This window comes from Phalacrocorax carbo, chromosome 4, assembly GCF_963921805.1.
Source record: "Phalacrocorax carbo chromosome 4, bPhaCar2.1, whole genome shotgun sequence".
Classification (NCBI taxonomy): Eukaryota; Metazoa; Chordata; class Aves; order Suliformes; family Phalacrocoracidae; genus Phalacrocorax; species Phalacrocorax carbo.
In genome coordinates this window covers 35,998,532-36,017,756 of record NC_087516.1, presented here as the reverse complement: position 1 = coordinate 36,017,756, position 19,225 = coordinate 35,998,532, and the positions used below count along the sequence as shown (strand labels likewise).

Below are 19,225 nucleotides of genomic sequence, written 5' to 3'. Positions count from 1 at the left end.
TTTTCTTAAAAGCAAATATTTGAAATTTTCAAAAGGAAACCCTGAAGCCCTTTTGTAATTAGGGATGGAAGTGTCTTAACCTAATAAGACTAGATCCCTCTTGTTTTACAGCAGTGTTAAAGATGCTACTGAATTCCTGGAGCAACTTCCACACTATTTCACATCCCATATTTAGTATTTTACTTTCTGATATAATTTAGTAAAAAAGCAATAGTGATGGTATTACTGCCTAATCTCAAATTTCAAATCTTACTAAAATTATATTAAGCTATTTTTCAGCTGTTCATACATAGTTTTAGATTAATTTTAGCTGTATTTTAAGTAAAGATGAAAAAGAGCCTGAAAGAGACACTCATTATTTTCGTATTTGCTCTGTTACCAGTTGGATTTGATAACATATGTATTGTAACACCTATATACTTTGCTGTCACTTATCCCAAGAAAACATCTCAACTTTTATGCTACATTGAGCAGACATTAATTCATATGAACTGCAGTATGGATAAGTATTGTTTTCAGATCTTTAGGACAGTATTTCAGAGAAAAAGGTGAGCTCATGACAACGTAAGATACAAGGCTGTCCCAAAAATGAGTGCTTAAATGTACACTTTTAACAGAAAATAGTAAACCTTCAAAGCAAAACTAACACACAGATAAGTATCTTCAAAGTTATCCTCCCAATGCTTGAAATATCACCAAGACATTAACTGTAACCTGAAGAGAAACAAAAAGTGAGAAACTGCACTGAAATGCACTGTGCTTTCAGAGTATGCCAAGAATATTGCCAAGACAATTAATAGTTTATCTGGTCAATTTGTACTTGAAAGTTTTCCAATCCTGATTGTATCATGTACTGACAGCTCCATTAAATAGCTCCATGAATTCACAGACATAAGCAGGAATTCAGATTAAGTTGATTTAAGGTCTGAAGAACATCCCAGGCCACCTGGCTTCCAGCACCACCCCTCCCCACCCAAAAAAAAAAATCAAGCTTTGATTCCATTCTGAACTGCAGATCCCTATAAGCCTGAGTTTCTGCGAAAATCAAATGTCTGTCTGAGCAGTAATGCTCTGTCAAAATGCAGAGTCCTGAACTCATGCTAACAGTGCCAGAATTTTAAGAACTTGCAGTAAGAAATTTGGAATTTTACTAGAAATTTTCTGCTTCTCAATTTATTGAAAGAAACTCACTTGGCAGCATACATTATGAAGTCTTCTTTTATACATAGCATAGAACATACAAGTACAAACATGAGACAGATAGCCTGCTAGCTACTTAATGAAAAGGAAATGTTTTCCCATCTTCTCTGCAAAAGTAGGGCAATTAGAATTCTGAAGTAAAAAATTTATTAACTTCTTCACTTCTCAGTAACATGTTCCTCTCATATTGTAATTTATAGAGGAAGCAAATAGATAAATACCTGGGATAAAAAACTTCCTCTCCTTGCTTAGACACCAACAGTTGACTCCTCTAGGCCAAAAGTATGTGAGTATTTCTCAAACAACATTGTTAGATATTTAAGAAGATGAGCTGTCACTCAGTCTCCAAGCCTCCTCTTTCCTCCATTTATAACATGTAAATCCAAAACATCTACTGCTGTCCCTTCATTTCAAAAGTCTGCTTCATATAATTTCTTGCACCTTATTACCACCACATTTATAGAGAACTCTTTCATACTCTAGTAACTGGGACATGCATTCCTTTCCTCCTACTTGAGAAAATTCTTAACTTCTAATCACCACGTTTATAGAATATCAGCTATGAGAAATGGAAAAAAAACTTAGGTAGGAAGAAGAGTTTGCTGGTGAGAAAGTGAAGCAGGATCATGGATTTTCAAGTGTTGTCCACAATTCTTGGCACAAATGCTTTGCAAAAAGGCTTTTACAACACTCCTGGAGTTCCTCATCAATCCTACTTCAGGCCTGATTGGAACAAAGGCCCGAACTAACAAGATTCAATTCAAACTGTTCTATTTCCATGCAACCTGAAATATACAGGGATAGCAGAGTCATTGCTAATAATTAGGGTGTGCAGTTTTTTGGGAGATCCATTTGTCCTTATCTATATTCCTTTTTCTCTGTAACCTCAATCTCTTTCAGCCACCTGCATGCTTTGGTATTTTTCTACCCCATTCACTACCACCCAACAAACTATAAGTCTGTTTCTTAATTTCCTCTCTGACCAATCTAGTTTTGTTCAATCTGGGTTAGGAAAAACAAAGAACTTAAGTAACAAAATCAGCCCCAACTCTCTTCCCAGCTCCCCCACCCCATACTTTCAACATTGCATGATGCTGAGAACCAAATGATAACCAGCTGTCTAAAAATAGAGAACACTTCCTTAGACACACAGCCATACTTGTGGCTCTCAATTCAAAAAAGTTGTTCTTGACTGATTAGATTGGCTTATTAAGTGATAGAAAGCTTGTTGGGCTAGTCCTATCTGCCTCTGATACTCAGAGCTAACCAGAGCACATTTAAAAGCTTCCCCTTCCTTACATATGAGAATTCACATACCTTGCATATGGGATTTTGCTCTCCTGCACAGTCCTCCTGGTAAAATAACTACTCAAAACCTAAGCTCAAAAGCATCTCAAAAAATGTCATCAGCTATGATAGCTCAGATAACCATTTGTTAAAAGCAGCAGAATTTGGGAAAAGCAGATGAGTAACAGAATCAGTAGCAAATCGGTACGACAAAGCTAATGCACCATCGTGTTTTCTAAAGTTCTTTGAGGCCAGGAAGTTTTAAATAAACTCCTTGTAAAGTGGGCTTACATTTTATCAATTCTTGGCAGCACCTCTCTATGCCAGATGAGGTCACAAATCAATCTCAGAACACCTCTGACAAAGTGTAAATACCACAGCAGAGTATGCCTAAGTCACACTAACATGTCTGGCTGGCATAACTACAATAGCAAAGTTGATAAGGTACCAACCAGCTTATCCACAGCATTCTTTTCATGAAGAGGTCATTTCTTCTTCTGTGCTAGGAAGTGAAACAATGCCAAAGCATTCCAGAACCACTTAAACAAGTAACAGCAGCATCTGCCTCCGCTTAGACATTAACAGTTTGTATTTCTTTGGTAGCTTATTTATTTTCTTTAGAGTGTAACATAACACATTAGGAACTTTAGCAGATCACCTGCCAAATACATCCTTTAACCTAGGAAGTAAATCAACTTTTTGTGACAAGACATCTAGATTCCAATTGCCTCTAGCTTTAGCCATGATTGAGCTTCTTAAACTTAACTGAACATTCACTTCCTTTTTTTCTCTTAAGTGATTTTCAACTGTGTCTTAAATTTTGGACTTGAACTGTGTTAAAGCAGTAGGTATAAAGTTATGAAACAGGATTATGTTTAAAAGTCTGCTGCCAGCTTTCCATTGAGTACCCCACTTACACTTAAGGAGATTATTTATCATAGAAACTTTAACTAGAGTTAACACTGAAGAGGGGAAAGCTGAATCATTCAAACTCGAATGTGATCCTTCTCTACGCAGTGCTGGTGAGGCCACCACACCTGCAGTGCTGCGGCATTGTGTCTAGTTCTGGACTTCCCTGTACAAGAAATGCACTGACATACTAGAGAGTCCAGTGAAGGGGCACGATGGTGGCTTAAGGGACCAGAGTGTCTCTCCTATGAGGAACAGCTGAGAAAGCTGGGACTGCTTAGCCAGAAAAAGCCTGGGGACAGAGGGGGAATCTCATAGATGTGTACATACCCGAAGGGAGGGTGTAAAGATGACTGAACCAGGTTACCTCCAGTGGTGCCCAATGACAAGACTAGAGACAATGGGCACAAACTGAACCACGGGACAATCTGAACATCAGAAAACACTTCCTTAATGTGAGGGTGACTGAGCACTGCCACAGGTTGCCCAGAGAGATCGGGGAGTCTTTGTCATAGGCAATATTCAGAAGCCTTCTGGACATCATTCTGGACAATTGGTTCTAGGTGGCCTGGCTTGAGCAGGGAGGGTTGGACCAGACAACCTCTAGAGGGCCCTGCCAACCTCAACGAATCCAGGATACAACAAACTACTGCCCAAGTTTTTGCTTTTCAAGAAATACTGGCACAAAAACTTAGATCTTTGATTTCTCCAAATAGAATCAGACTCAGATCAGCAGAAACATGAAAGGCAATATCAGAATCTCCAATATAATATTTGAATACCCCAATCTCCTAGCATTTACCTTTAAGGAGGTAGCAGTGAAGAGATGCTCAGCATCACTTTCTGAAACAAGATGCAGATGTAGCGTGGGAGGAAAAGAACAACTGTATTCACACACAAGAGGGAAGAAAACAAGACAACTCAAATGATTCAAGATTTAGAAGCTCATAACACTGATGTTGTTTCCATAGTAACTAATATACTTCAAAGCAGAGGAAAAACAGGGTGAGGATTTTAAAGGACAGCACCATGTACAGATTAAAAGCAGATACTACCTATCAACTAATGATCTGAGGTTTGGACTGATGAACTCACACAGTTTATCACAAGAAGTATCACTTGTTAAGGAATCAAGATCCAATGAAACTACCCTACTAACAAAATAAGAGTGAAAGAGTAAAAAGAGCACAGTAAAACACCCCAGATACTTGACAGCCTGCCTCCCAGCTGTTTAGCAGGCTAAACCCAAGATGAACAGTACACAACCAGCTCATGCAGTTGTGCCTCATGCACTTACCACTCACTGTCAATGGCAGTGTCCAGTGTTACCTCCCTCCTTGGTCAGAATAAATGACCTGTGTGACCCCAAGGAAAGACAGGATACAGTAGATAAGCAGCATGCATTACACTCAACTGAATCAGATGATCCAACTGGTTTGCAAAATGCTTACTTTTTTATAGCTTCCTTGTCCATGTAGCTGAAAGAGTTGATATAATTGGCCTTTCAATTAAAAAAAAAATACAGGCAAAGGATAGAATTTGTACTTATTGAGCTTAGGGAAGACAGAGCAAGACATTATCCATTCTAGAAATAATATTTAACATTTGAAAAATGCTTGGTACAGAGAAGATGGAACTATAATTCTGCTGGATCAAGGCCTTAATTGGTCTCCTTCACAGTGAATAGTAAGTGACAGGCATATGAGCCCAACTGTTGATATCCAGTTGAACCCCTCCCTCTGAAAAACTAAACCCCTGTATAAAACTGTCCCATTTATCACCATTTCTGAGAAATGAAACAACATAAGCTCATAACTGAAGTGTTGCCCAGACTATAAATGACTTTTGCACCAAAGGCAGAAAACCCACATTGAACTGTAGATATCTATACTACATCAAACTACATATGATGCATAGTACAACTTTAGAATTTTCAATTGCATAAAAGTTACTTGGGAGACAAAATCCAATTTCAAGTTATTTAGCCACTTAAATACAGCTGTATGCATCCAGTTTCATCCTTACACATGGCAAGGGACATGGCCAAAGGAATTCAGAATCACTTTTACCCTTCGCAACTGACTTTTTCAAGAATAGGATTGTGAAGACTTTCTTGCTTATCATGAAACATCATGGAAAGATCAGTCTGAAGCTAAGTTTCAGAAAGGTGTTAACAGCACTCTTAGGATCTTCAGAGCTACCAAGTTAGCGCCTGTGAAGTGAAATAAGTTCAGTATACTATTTTCAAATACTTGGTTTGGTGTAATAGTAATTTTCAAGTGTTGTGCCAATAATCAACAGGGAAAGTCAACATTTACCCAAGGCTACTTCAGTTGATCTGTTCCTCATCTGATATTTCTTTCAAGTACCTTTTTCTTTTAGAAATCAGTACCCTAACATTCATGCAAGAGGTAGAATACATAAAAAGCAAAATCTACAGTAGTTTCCCAGCTGGTATAATACAGTATTCTGGAATTATGCAGAGAATTCTGGCACTGAGCTGCTAATTTTACTTACATCCAGAACAAAACAAGGGAAAGCATGATGTTGGGGATTTTTCCCCCCACAGTGGAGATGTAGGTAGGGAGTATAATTGACACTAATTATTTGTAGAGAAGGTCAAGGTTACCTTTTACCAACTGCGTGAGGCAGCTGATTATCTGTCACATCTCTGGAGCACAGTCACGAAACCGTCAGTGACTAAAGGACAAACAGGCCTTGGCTAGCAATCAAACTTGGCAATGTTCAACAACACAGCACAGCAGATGTCTTTTTAAAATAGGTAAATTGTAAGACACTAGATAACGTAATAGTAGATATCTGCAATGCTGAAAAAAACCCTCAGTAAAGACTACTGTTTAAGTACCTAATAGGTGACTTGGTAGTATGATCTCTCTATTTGAAGAGCTCAAAAGAGCACCTACATCACAAAATTCCAGCTCAGTTTTGAACTCTCTCAGGAAGTCTTCAGTTTCTAGAAGACGTGTATTTTAAAGTTTTTTGATACAATAAACCTCAGTTTGAGCAAAAACTGCATATAGAAAGTATAAGACAGCTGTGTAAAAGTATCTGGAAAACAGAATAGATTGTGTATTTTTTAAAACTAAAGTACCTAAAAAATTTGGGAATTTGCTTGCCAAAGTCTCAGAAACCACCCCTTTAAAAGATGAAAACTGTCATATCATATTATAGCTATTACTGTTGCTGAAAAACCAAACCTGACACCTGATACATCTTGTTTTACAACAGATTTCTTACCAGGATACTCAGTGTTCCAAGAAAAAGAATTGTATGTTATTTGGTATGTCTCTTGAGAAGTTTGCTGTGCATTAAGTGAAATGAAAATTCCACCCCCCGACATTCACTTACTGGCTTTCCAGAAAGTGGAATTTACAAGGATGAGGCAACTCAATTCCAAATAGTATTGGCTTCAACTTTAATCTCAGAACTAAGAGAATGCAAGAAATCTCTAAAATCTCTATGCCCATATACCCTTGCTTAACAAGTTAGCTTTTTCTAAAAAAATCCTTAAATGAAACAGCATAAGAAATTAAGTGGGATTTCCTTTTATGTTACTTTGGACGTATACATTATAACTATCTCAAAATTAGATTTTTTTTTTTTTTTTTTTTGCAGTGTTCTGGTCCATTATTCAGGTACTCCAGGAAGATTATGTTTAGACTGAATTTTGTTTTGGAGCAAATTTGCAGTTATACTAAGACAGTTCTGCAGCAGTCAGTTAAAATGCTATCAGCTCCAGCTTTTGCCTACACATACATTCAGTATTCAAACAATACTGAGAGACTATGGTAGAGAATCCTGACACCACCACTCTTCTTGATGCTGAGGAGCAGTGTGTCCAGGGAATTGTAACAGCCATCTGGGTATTTCCATTCTCTGAAATTCTTTACCTAATAGTTAAAGAATACTTTAAGAATACAAAAGTTCCATGCTAGAGCATCAGCTGTAAAAAACTATGTTCTGTTTAATTTATAACTGACCACCTTTGGCTAGAGTATTTCCATTGCTTTTTGGAAGGTACAGCACTCTCATGCTTATTGAGTAACTACATTTAATTCCCGTGTAGCGATGTTAAAGGTTCAAAAGGCAGAAAGGTTAACAATTCTTTCTGGCTCAGCCTAAAGAACAGTGGCACATCATGCACTACCGTTTTGTGATAGGCCTGTAACTTTACCCATAAAAATATGAAATTGGCAACAAGTTATCTGGTTTCTATCAAATGTATCTGAACAAGGAGGAATTTATTACACCATCTCTTCACAGGGGGTCACAAAACAGGACAACCAAGAATAAAATCTTGGTTTCTTTTAAATAGCTTATATTTCATTCAGGAACAGAGAGAAAAAGATGTCTCAGTGCCAAAAGTGAAGAGAAAACCTTGACTTTATATTTTACAGCAAGAGGTGACAATGTGGATGAAGGTACAAGGCTTCCATAACATTTCTTAAATTGCAAAGCCAGCTGTTAAATATGCGATTCACCAGAGCCAGGCTAAACTTAGTAGTACTCAATTTACCAATCCTACATATGGGTTTCACTACATGTGAAAATACTTGGTGTATGAATGTATCTAGAACACACATACTCCTTATGATATCACTTTCAGACTAGCTAACAGTGTCTGGAACTCAATTTTAACATGCGTTCAGCCTGTTTTTGTAGCTAGCTAGCTAGTATTGATACAGCTTAAGATTTCTAGAGATAGAGACCTTTTCAGTAACTTCAAAGTACCTGAGACTGAATCAAATTTGAGCAATGTTTTTGTCTTAGGTGCTTTGCATCTTTAGCACACTGGAGAAACACTTCAAAGACAAGAAATACTAACATTTTTGAGGCAGGTAAGCAAGTGTAAACAAGCAATGTGTGCCAAAATCATCTTGTGGGTCAACAGCTGCCACATTGAGAAATCTCAGCTTCCTGCATCTTTCACCCTTTCCCTATATGCCTCCCCAGACAGTCCCTGTGATCTGACATTATACCAGTGCCAACCTCAGGCCCCTCCATCAGTCTACATGGCGAGATACATAACTTGCAGTTACTACCCCTTTTAGTCAAACCTCTCCGTCCTGGCCAAGGCCTGAATCAATAGTCCCAGTTGCTTGCCTCTAAAACCATCACTGCTTCCAGCAGCAGCTCTTTGTATTTTAACTTCCAAACTGAAAACTCTGATGTACAGTCAATAAACCTGACTTTATATTCAACATGACTAAAGTAAGTATGCAACAGACAGGTGCAATCTTATTGCATTTTAGTCTGGAGGAGAATTGCAAATATTTTCCTCCCTTTTAATTATTTATTGAGTTATAAAGCTTGATGACTTATCTCCTCATCCCAGGGATGTATTTTTTTAGAAGAGAAACTCTGAATACACCCTCACTTTTACAATTACCGATTTTATTTTCATTGGCTAAGGTCAAAACTGAAAAAAATGTTCAAGTTTCTAAATGAAAGAAAAGTTTAGAGTTTTAAAAATGTGTAAGGAGGCAGAACTATAATATTTTGAGTGTAACAGTCCAAACTGAAGAGGAATTCAGCTCTCCAGTTAGGAACATGTAGCCATTTTACATTTATACAGTTAACTGTAGGCTGCACTCCCAGTTCCCATTCCAATGTGCAAATCCTCAAACTACCAGAGTCTGACTCTAAATTCAAGGATACAGAAGGAAAACACAAGGCCTGTTATCTCTCTTCACCTCTAACGTGTACAAGTCCTTTTCCCATACACAGGAAACAGGAACCACTTATTTTCTCCACCCTCTCTCAGCACTCCAGAAGGGGAAGGAGAAAGGCATTGTACAGTCACTGCTCACCTTGAATTTGGCAGCAGACTGCAAACCCAAACACTGATTCTGCTGTTAATGGCATCAATGAAGCACTTAACAGTAACCCATCACACTACCATCTTTTTGCTGCAAAGACACAAGTAATTACCAAGGTAAGAGGAGGTCAGCTATGTTACAGCTTTAGGACTTGAACGACAGCTGTGTTGTTCCAGAATATTTACTATTATGCCAGGAAAGCCCTAAAGGTTGGAGACCACAGCCAGAGCCACTCTTGAAGAAAACCATCAAGCATTCAGGATGAACACATTCTACCCAGATTTATTGATCTCTTCCCACTTACTAAATGCTGCTCTACCAAATTGGTCCAAGCCAGGCTAGAACATGATTTATGTGCATTTACAGACAAAGCTGACACATAAGGCCTGTAAGCTTATCTTATTTCTCTCTGAGTTCATCCAGAAATTATTTTCGAATTAAAAAAATCTAGTTACAATCATGTGAAACAAGTTATAACAGTTCAGGAAAACTAAAACGTTGTTCTGCTTTTAAAAACATTTTGTGGCCTTGGGGGCGCAGAGCAGCCATGGCTTTGTCAGAACAAAACAATAGTGGAAGGTGGACTTTCCCCCACATCTAGTATTGCCAACTAGAATAATCTGATACATGATTGGAAAAGTGAGACTTTGTAATTAGTATTATGAAGAATGAGAGATGCAAATAGATATGAAAATAAAATTCAAGGAGAATTAAAATTTTATTGCCTATGGAATGACTCACAGGCCTTGAATAAAGACAAGTCTCTGTTGCCTGTTTACACATCGTTTCTTGTCAGACAATTTACTTGTAAGAACTGTGGTAACAAGAAAAGAAGTGGCAGTGAGTCAGTCTTAAGAAAACACAAAAAATAATTTCAGTTTCATCCATTGTTCAGTATATTTTCATAGATTGCAATGAAAAACACATTCCACAGCCAATTATTTTCAGTGCTTCTGCACCAGAAGTTCACTTACAGCTAATTACTAGAACAGTTTATTTTTAACAAGTACTTGAGGTATACTTTGAGGGACGCTTAAGGTTTTTGTTCTGACTGTAATCATGGAGTCCCCAAAGTAAATGTAGGTGAAACAAATTTTATTGAAAAGAAAATAATTTCTTTTTATTAAAAGGAAAAAAATACTAAAAGCATGATTCACAGTTTAAAGAACTTTTCATTAAATCCCTTAAGTTCTAGTAATTTGATCTCCTGAATAATAATAAAATTAATTTTCAAAGTGATAAGAAACCTCAGGACAACATTCAGTAATCACACAGCTAAACTTTAAACAGCAAACCCTCTTACTACTTCACAGACACTTATTTTCCCAAGAATTGGCTACAGTTAGTAAGTGAACAGGTGAGAATAGCATCTCACTATAAAGTGATATGTGAAAAAATTAAGTAATTTAGAAGAGACTATGATTTTCAAGATTCTTTTCCAGTTTTTCATATTTTACTTTACATTTTACATACCTTTATTAATGAGAGTGGGTAGCAGAAATAAGTGAAGTGATATTTCAACCTAGAGGTCCTTCTATGATGGAGTGACTACATCACTAGAAAGGGAAGAGCTATGGATATAATCTATCTGGAATTCTGTAAGGCCTTTGACACTGTCCCCCACAGCATCTTTCCCTCTCCCTCTAAATTGGAGAGATACGGATTTTATGGGTGGACTGTTTCATGGATAATGAACTGGCTGGAAGGTCACATCTGGAGAGTAGTGGTCAGTGGCACAGCATCCAGATGGAGACTGGTGACAAGTGGCATCCCTAAAGGGTCTGTACTGGAACCAGTACTGTTTATTATCGTCATCAGTGACATAGCGGGCTCAAGTGCACCCTCAGCAAGTTTGCAGATGACACCAAGCTGAGCAGTGCAGTTGACACACCAGAAGGATGGGATGTCATCCAAAGAGACCTGGACAAGCTGGAGAGGTGGGCCTGTGAGAACCTCATAAGGTTCAACAAGGCCAAGTGCAAGGTCCTGCATATGGGTCCAGGCAACCCCTGGTATCAATACAGGCTGGGGGATGAAGGGATTGAGAGCAGCCCTGCAGAGGAGGACTTGGGGGTACTCATGGATGAAAAGCTGGACATGAGCCAATGATGTGCACTTGCAGCCCAGAGGGCCAACTGTATCCTGGGCTGCATCAAAAGAAGCATGGCCAGCAGGTTGAGGGAAGTGATTCTACCCCTCTACTCTGCTCTGGTGAGACCCCACCTGGAATGCTGCATCCAGCTCTGGAGCCCTCAGCACAAGAAGGACATGGGACTGTTGGAGTGGGTCCAGAGCAGGGCCACAAAAATGGTCAGAGGGCTGGAGCACCTCTCCTACGAGGACAGGCTGGGAGAGGTGGGGTTGTTAAACCTGGAGAAGAGAAGGCTCAAGGAAGACCTTATTGTGGCCTTTCAGTATGTAAACGGTGACTATAGGAAGGATGGGGTCAATCTCTTTAGCAAGGCCTGTTGTGACAGAAGACAAGGGGTAATGGTTTTAAACTAAAGGAGGGTAGAATTAGACTAGATATAAGGAAAAAATTTTTTACAATGAGGGTAGCGAAACACTGGAACAGGTTGCCCAGGGAGGTAGTGGAGGTCCCATCCCTAGCGACATTCAAGGTCAGGTTGGCTGGGGCTCTGAGCAACCTGATATAGTTGAATATGTCCCTGCTCACTGCAGGGGGGTTGGACTAGATGACCTTTAAAGGTCCCTTCCAACCCAAAGCATTCTATCGTTCTATGGTAGAGACAGAAGTTACACTGATAGTCATATCTGATGTATGTATTAAAAGAAAGGTCAAGGCCTCATGCATTACAGATTTTTTTCATAAGGCATCAGGATTTGTGTTCCTAGAGTACTGTAAGTACAACCTCTGTTCAATTAGAGTAGCTGTGTGAACTTTCACAACTCATGATAAAAACCTTTAGTCATAATTAACAGCTACAACTGAATTACTAATAACAACTCTGAACAGTACAGTTACTCTGATTCTGGACAGTTGACACCTTCCAAGGGAATACTATGTGTGTACTCAGGCTCCAAATAAAACTTGGTCTAGTGCTCTGCACTGATACAAGATACTTTTCAAAATGCTGAGAACTTGCACTTAGCTTTTGTGCAGTAATTGAAAACTTAAGTCCACAAAAGAGTTTACTATCCTGGAGGCAGTTACAATCATTCTGCCAGACGGTCCTCTGGACAGTTGCATTACAGTTATCAGGACTCTCACTACTACCTCGAAGCATGTAAATTGCTACACATAAAGCCACATCAAAATGATTTGTTGTCTATGGATTAGCCATATCCTATCATATAGGACAGGTGAATAATAGGAGGAAGATAACGTACCAAACAACTACGTTAAGTTGAAGATAAATTCTGGTGGAAAGAGATAAAGCTTTTTGTCTCAGATGCACTCATAGGAAGGCCAAGGAAGTCACGTGTGTCCTACCATGAGCTCTTTGCTCCTTATTTCCTGAATAGGAACAGCTAGCAGACCCTGCACAGAATGTATGGAGTGTGAATATGGACATTCCAACTCTATTCTTTCATATTCTACCAGTAACACAATCGTACCCTAGCTTTCACCAGCAGAACACCAGTGACCAAGGCTGCCTATAAGCATCTGCTTTGAGAACTTGAAGATTTACACAGCAGTAATGTACACAGTTTGAGAATGCTGCTGAGAGTCAGAAGGTTCCAGAAACACAGCACCTAGCTGCCCTTGTAACACTTCCACTGAGAGCTGGAAAATATTCAGAGCTGGTTTTGTGGCTTAAGGACTCCAACAGGCATTCTACAACTAGGAAATAAAGTTTGAGTGATAATGCATGCCCTCCTTGTAAGGAACTCTGAATCTGTTACTGTGGTCCTTGAACAAATGGAAAGCTCTAGGGTTTAGAAGGTTAAATGACAGCAGCATGAAATTTAGTGATAAACGTAAGGAATTTTCAAGCAAGCCAGAGTCTGTCAAATAAAATTCCAAACTTTTGAAGAGCTAGCTTTACTGGATAATTTATTTTCACATAATTTACTGTAGCTTGCCCCACACCGATGTTTTTAGAATACTAGCTGTTTGAGAAAAGCATCCGTTCATTACTAGCCATATCTTGAGGAACGTGTCCATTACATCAGCTGAGCTGAAAAATAATGCTGCACTGAAGCACTCGGACTCTAGTGAATAGCTACTTCTTCAAAGTTTTTCCTACCTTCTCCTCTTGAAATTCTTCTGCAGTCAGAACTTCGTGTCAAAACTTTGTAGCACTTTTGCTGCCAGAATCAGAACTGTTAAAATACTAAGGCAGTTTATGTTGATAATACTGCCATAAAAACACTAAGCGAAATATATAGTCTCATCTTTGATATTTGGAATACTACAAATAGAAATCAGTCAGAGGTACAGTTTTTTTGACTGGTCATCGGTGATGTCACCTGTTCAGCAAGTTATATAATCACATACTGTACATTCCAAACGAATAAGCAGACTCCCAGTTTTTTTTAGATTAAAAGTTACAATTTCACACTTTGTCAATGATTTAGCATTCATTGAAGGTCTATAGACAAAGTGATACGTACATTTCTGAGACTCATCAGCTTAATTTATATATAGTCTGTTGAAAGACTGGCTTGCTATGAGCATACTTTGGAAGAGAACAGAAAAACAACCCAGCCTCTTCTACTGCTAGGGCTCCCACCTACAGGAGATGCCAGAATTAGCACTAACATTTGGTTGAGTGGTAGGTAGGAGCCATAACTGGGTAAGTAGCTAGATCAGTGTATAGAAAACTGTACGATGAGAAGTCAGTGTTTGATATGCTAAGCTAAAGGACCTGTTCTGAATTTCTGCAAAAGCCTTGCACTACTAGTTTTAGTACCTTCAAGTTTCACATATTTCAGAATTGTGTTAACTGATGTTTATCATTAACCTCTCACAAAATTCCTCTCAGCACCAGTTCAGCAAGAGAAATCAGTGTCATGTTTTACATTCACCTGTATGTCTTCCAGTTACTGTGAAAGGATACCATCATATCAGCCTTTCATGATTTCATGCTGATTTACATAAGGATGCTCAGACTATATCTGAATAGCTGATGATGCAGTTAAGATCCCTTCTGCCAGTTACTAGAAGCTATTGAAGAGTCTCTGCTCTCCATAATGGCATCTTCCTATAGTGACTTGATAGTCAAAGATAAACTCAAGTGCAGAAAAGCACTTTAAGGAGTTTAGCCATAACTAAAACTTCTCATAGTGCCTTGCCTGCTTTAACAAGAGTTTGATTCCACCCTACTAAACTGTCTATAAAGTTATTTGCTCACATTTTTAGCATCCCAAAGCTTGTAGCAAATACAGAAATATAACCAGATATCTTACCAATTTGACAAGTCTTGCCAGTTGGTTTCTTTTGGTTGGGGTGGGGCACGAAACAGGACAGGACGGATTTCAGAGTAGCAGTCAACCTGACGAACTGGTACAGCATGCTAACTTTTCCCTACCTATGTCAACTTAAACTAAGCTAACAGTAGTCAGCCAAAAAGACAGTACTTCTAACATCTCTAAAGCCATTTACCTGCTTTAAAGGAGTTATCCAGACCTCAGTGTACCACTTGTAAAATTTATCTTTACAAATAAATTTGTCCAGTCTTTTGCCTCTCAGGGGAACTCTGCTATCCTTGAAAGCAGTGCTTCTCTTGCCTGCACTATATATGGTCTGTGGAAAGAAGTCAAAATACTGGTGGTATTTTTGGTCATGTTGTCTGTATTGCATCCGTCTCACTTATTTTTAAGTCTTATGAAAAATAAAGAGTGCTGGTTTTTGTCTAAAGAAGTTGCACACAGCCGTATGACATTCTCCAATGTTTGTTTTTAATCAGATTATCATCCTATTCTAATTATTTGGTTGTATAAGGTAAGACAAAGCACAGGGTGGCAACTTCTTCCACTGCTGTTAATTTTAGCCACCATATCAATTATGAGCTGCCAGTCAAGTTAATCAAAGGATTCCATTATTATTATCATCAGGTTAGGAGAATGAGATCATTAGCACTCGTCAAGCTATAAAAAGCTGTGGCATAACTGAACGCTGATGCAATCCTAAAATATACTTAGAAATAAGTTGGCCTTTTTCCAAACAAATACTTTAATTCTCTTACATATCATTACATACACACTTGAAACAGTTATCTTTCCATTAAAAAAATCTGGATTATTAAGACAACAAAAAGCATTCACTGGGTACCCAGCATTCATAATGGTAATGTTCTACAGGTGGGAATTATGAAAAATACTTGTAAAACTAATATTGTAAGGTTCCATTTTTATTCTGGATCACTTCCACCACGTATTACCAGTATATTTGTTTTCTAAAATGCTAGGTTTTATGCCATAATCAGATTGAAAGCTACAGTTACGGTCAAACAGATTTGCATAATCACAGAAAACATCCTACAAGTCAAATATCACCTGAATTCCTATCTGTGCAAAAATCACTGTCCTTAGAAGTGCAAACAGTGACTATTTTGTCTTGCATAGCATCAGGTTATTTGGACATTTGAGGTAAGACAAATATGCTTTATAGCTAGCGAAGTTAACATGAATTTAGTTAAGTCAGTATGTATAGAGAAATATCCAGCAACTTTGTAGGACTGAAATTTAACTGTGTAGGTCCAAAAGGCCCATAATCATGTCAGACCTTTTGACACACCAGCTTCTTTTCATTTTTCACTGTTTTATTTTGAATGCAAAGTGTGTTGCATTTTCATATGATAAATATTTAAGTGAGTAACTGGCAACTGGTATTAGGTGGCTTACTCAAAATTCTTATCTGTGTTAATCTGCATCCCCTTAAACACAAAGGCAGCTTTTCTAGGGAGTATATCACTATGCTGGGCAAATCAGCATTCCTGGCTGAGCAGCTCATTCCTGCCATTCTCAGAAGCACAGTTTTTACAGAAGCAGTTCCAAGAATGAAGGCAAAAGCATGCCAGGCTTCACAGCAGGTAGTTATTGGCATGGCAGCAACTCCACTTCTCCACTCCTGATCCTGAAAACACCACCCACGTCTGAAAACCTGGGTGTATTTCTATGTGTGATTGCTCAGTGATAATGTGAGAAATCCAATGAAGTTACTTTGAGTAACACAAGATAAAGTGGACTGCATTTTTCAGAAGGCCAAATTGCACTGTTGTTCCAGCTTTCATGCATATTAAATCTTAATTCTCTTTACTTAGTTATTGGATATGATGTACAACATTCACTTGCACATAAGCAGCAAATTTGATTTTAGGGACAAAATATATCAATACACCAGCACACCCATTTTACTATCTGCTAGGTCCATCTCTAAGGTTTCCTGTGGTGATACAAGGTTTCTCTTTGCTTTTAGGTTTTGGCTGTCATTTTTATACATTATATAATGTGTGATCTCAAAAAGTACATTAAATGTACAATCTCTATCCTGAAAGTCATTAGAAAAGCTCTACAATATCCAAATATATATACTAGTCTTGGTAACACAATTTGAGATCAGTTTATTAAATGCAGTTTTTACATTTTAAAATGAACTTGCTTAATAGCATATTGTAATCCATTTAGAGTTTTGTTCTGTTGTTGGTTCTTAATATGATGAAGCCACTTAGATGTTAGCTACATGCTAAAATGAACAGATACTGCACACAGATGTAAATTAGTCACATACAGTACCTGTTGGTTTCAGTGTTCTCATTACTATAGAAAAATCAAGGTTAAAAATACATGTTAATTTCCACCATTTACTTTATTTGGGTGAGGTGTTCTCTTCCGAATTGGAAGTTGCAGACTACAGGATTCAAAGCTTGCATAAAAACCTGCTTTACCTATTGTGCCCATCGGTAGCTAGACATGAGCATTGCAATCTTGCTAATGGTGAAGAACTCTGTAGCTCAAGACCCTACCGTGAGAAAACAGATTCATTACACGTAAAAGTATCTACACACTAGACTCCACACTAGAAAACATAGTAATGGTCTTTGCTGTGACAGCAGATGAAAGAATTCCTCTGCATTACATCACAGACTTTGCTCTTCATAAAAACTGAAGACAGTTACCAATTTAAGTAGGTATTTCATCATAAAGATGAAGCCTGAATTACTGGGATAGAATGGTCAGTTGAGCCTACAAGACAGAAAGCACTGCACTGGAATTATTGAAGACATTAAAGACAGCTTTTGTAAATGATCATTAAAATACATTGTAGGGGAATAGACAGGGATCGGCGACCGGAAGATCACGGGCTGTGACGGAAAGATAGACTCCTCCCCATAGGAGTGGCAGGAACAGGAAGCGCAAGAGCTATATAAGCGTGTGACGCAGTTAAATAAACAGACATATTGTATCCATCATATTGATGTCTGTGCATCGCTGTTCCCAGGGCGGGTAGAGCCCTGTGTCCTGGAGATATGCGGCCCAAGATAAGTTCTCCCACAGAAGCGTACAGCAACAATACATAAGTGTAACAAGCATGGTTTTGAAAGGTAACAAGGCTAACCTGGCTGAGTATATGGTTGCAGAAAATATGGCTAATCAAAGCACAGAAGTTGAAGGACATCTCAGTATCCCTTCCCCTTGCCTTCTCAGTGGTATCCAGTGAAAGAACAAAGCAGTGATAAAACAAATTGAAACATAGGAAGTTCCATTTAAACATAACAAAACTTTACTGTGATTGAACACTAAATAAGGCTGCCCAGAGAGATTGTGGAATCTCCAGCCTTGGACATGCTTAAAATCTGTCTGGACATAGTTCTGAGCAACCTGCTTTAGAAGCCAACCTTCTTTGAGCAGGGTGGATTGGACTAGATGGTCTCGAGAGGTCCTTTTAATTATCAACTACGTTGCAATCCTGTGATTCTTCAGGTTGGGTTACTGGAGCACTGACGGAAAACAGAAGTTACCTTGACATTTGCTGTACTAATCAAGTTGTATGGAATGTCCCGTGGCCTGGAAAGCCCTGAATGCCTGGTAGCCCAAGAGCGACAGCCTTAATGGACTGCTGTTTCCTAAGGACAAGCAAGAGGGCGGACAAGCTATGACAAAACACAAAGTGACTATATATTGTTGCCAGTAAAATAATTCCTCATTTCTATGAAGAAGCAATCAATAAGCCAGTCCAGCTAGTCAATAATGAAGTTCATGACCCATGTTCTGTGCAAAAAAACCCAAAACAAACCACCCCAAACAAAAAACCCAAACCAGACCTACTAAATACTCAGTAAGCACCCCTGATTTTCCAAAACACGAATACCACTGTCCCATTTTTTAGCCTTAAGCATTCCAAGACAACTGTTTTGATATGTGAGGGAAGAAATGCTCTTATATTTAAAGAAGCAGACAACAGTTTAACCAAACTGATAACAAAGATAAAAACTAGATTTACCACATCTATTGCAAACTTTTGTGATCTGCAGGTGGTTATCTCAGTCGCCAAAGCAAGTATATATTCCACAGAGGTAATCTAGAAAAACTAAGACTGCTTTAATATTCCACAGCAGTCCTAGGAGATTTTCCTTTTGTGTAGCCAATTAATGAAGTACTAAAAATATCTTCTGTGAAGCTAATGTTATTTACACTTCTATTTTTATTTACATTAGACAGAAAACCAAAGACAAGCCTCTTTCAGAGTATGAAATATTTGTCAAGATTTAGTGTAGGTCAAATTCAGGGGAAGTTTCCGACAGTGATTCTCTCCACTTTCTACTGAACTACAAACCCCAGTATTAACTGGTTGTGCTGCTAACCTTTTTTGTACCACAAAGTCAAGTTTTAAACACTTCTTTATTAATCTGCACAGGTATGTTAAAAGCCTTTTAAAAATGAAAAAAAATATTGCAGTTCCTAACATAGCAAAGATGATATGCCTAAGAAAAAAGAATATCATCACCCTTAAGAGGTCATCTGATATTGAAGGACTGCCTTTGCTTTTTTTTTCTTTTAGTAATCCTGAACCTGAACTACTA

At 38.3% G+C, this 19,225-nt stretch overlaps 1 protein-coding gene across 17 annotated transcripts in view; it reads right to left on the bottom strand.

The window, feature by feature from the left end:
- Positions 1-19,225, bottom strand: part of SORBS2 (sorbin and SH3 domain containing 2) — a 247,725-nt gene that overhangs the window by 176,264 nt on the left and 52,236 nt on the right. Inside the window, exon 1 of one of the 17 annotated variants that reach the window (XM_064449577.1) lies at positions 4,199-4,289. The exons of the other annotated variants lie outside the window; for them this stretch is intronic. The gene's annotated coding sequence lies outside the window, so the exon portion shown is untranslated. Of the gene's footprint in view, positions 1-4,198; positions 4,290-19,225 lie in introns of those variants that run through there. 17 annotated transcript variants of the gene reach the window in all.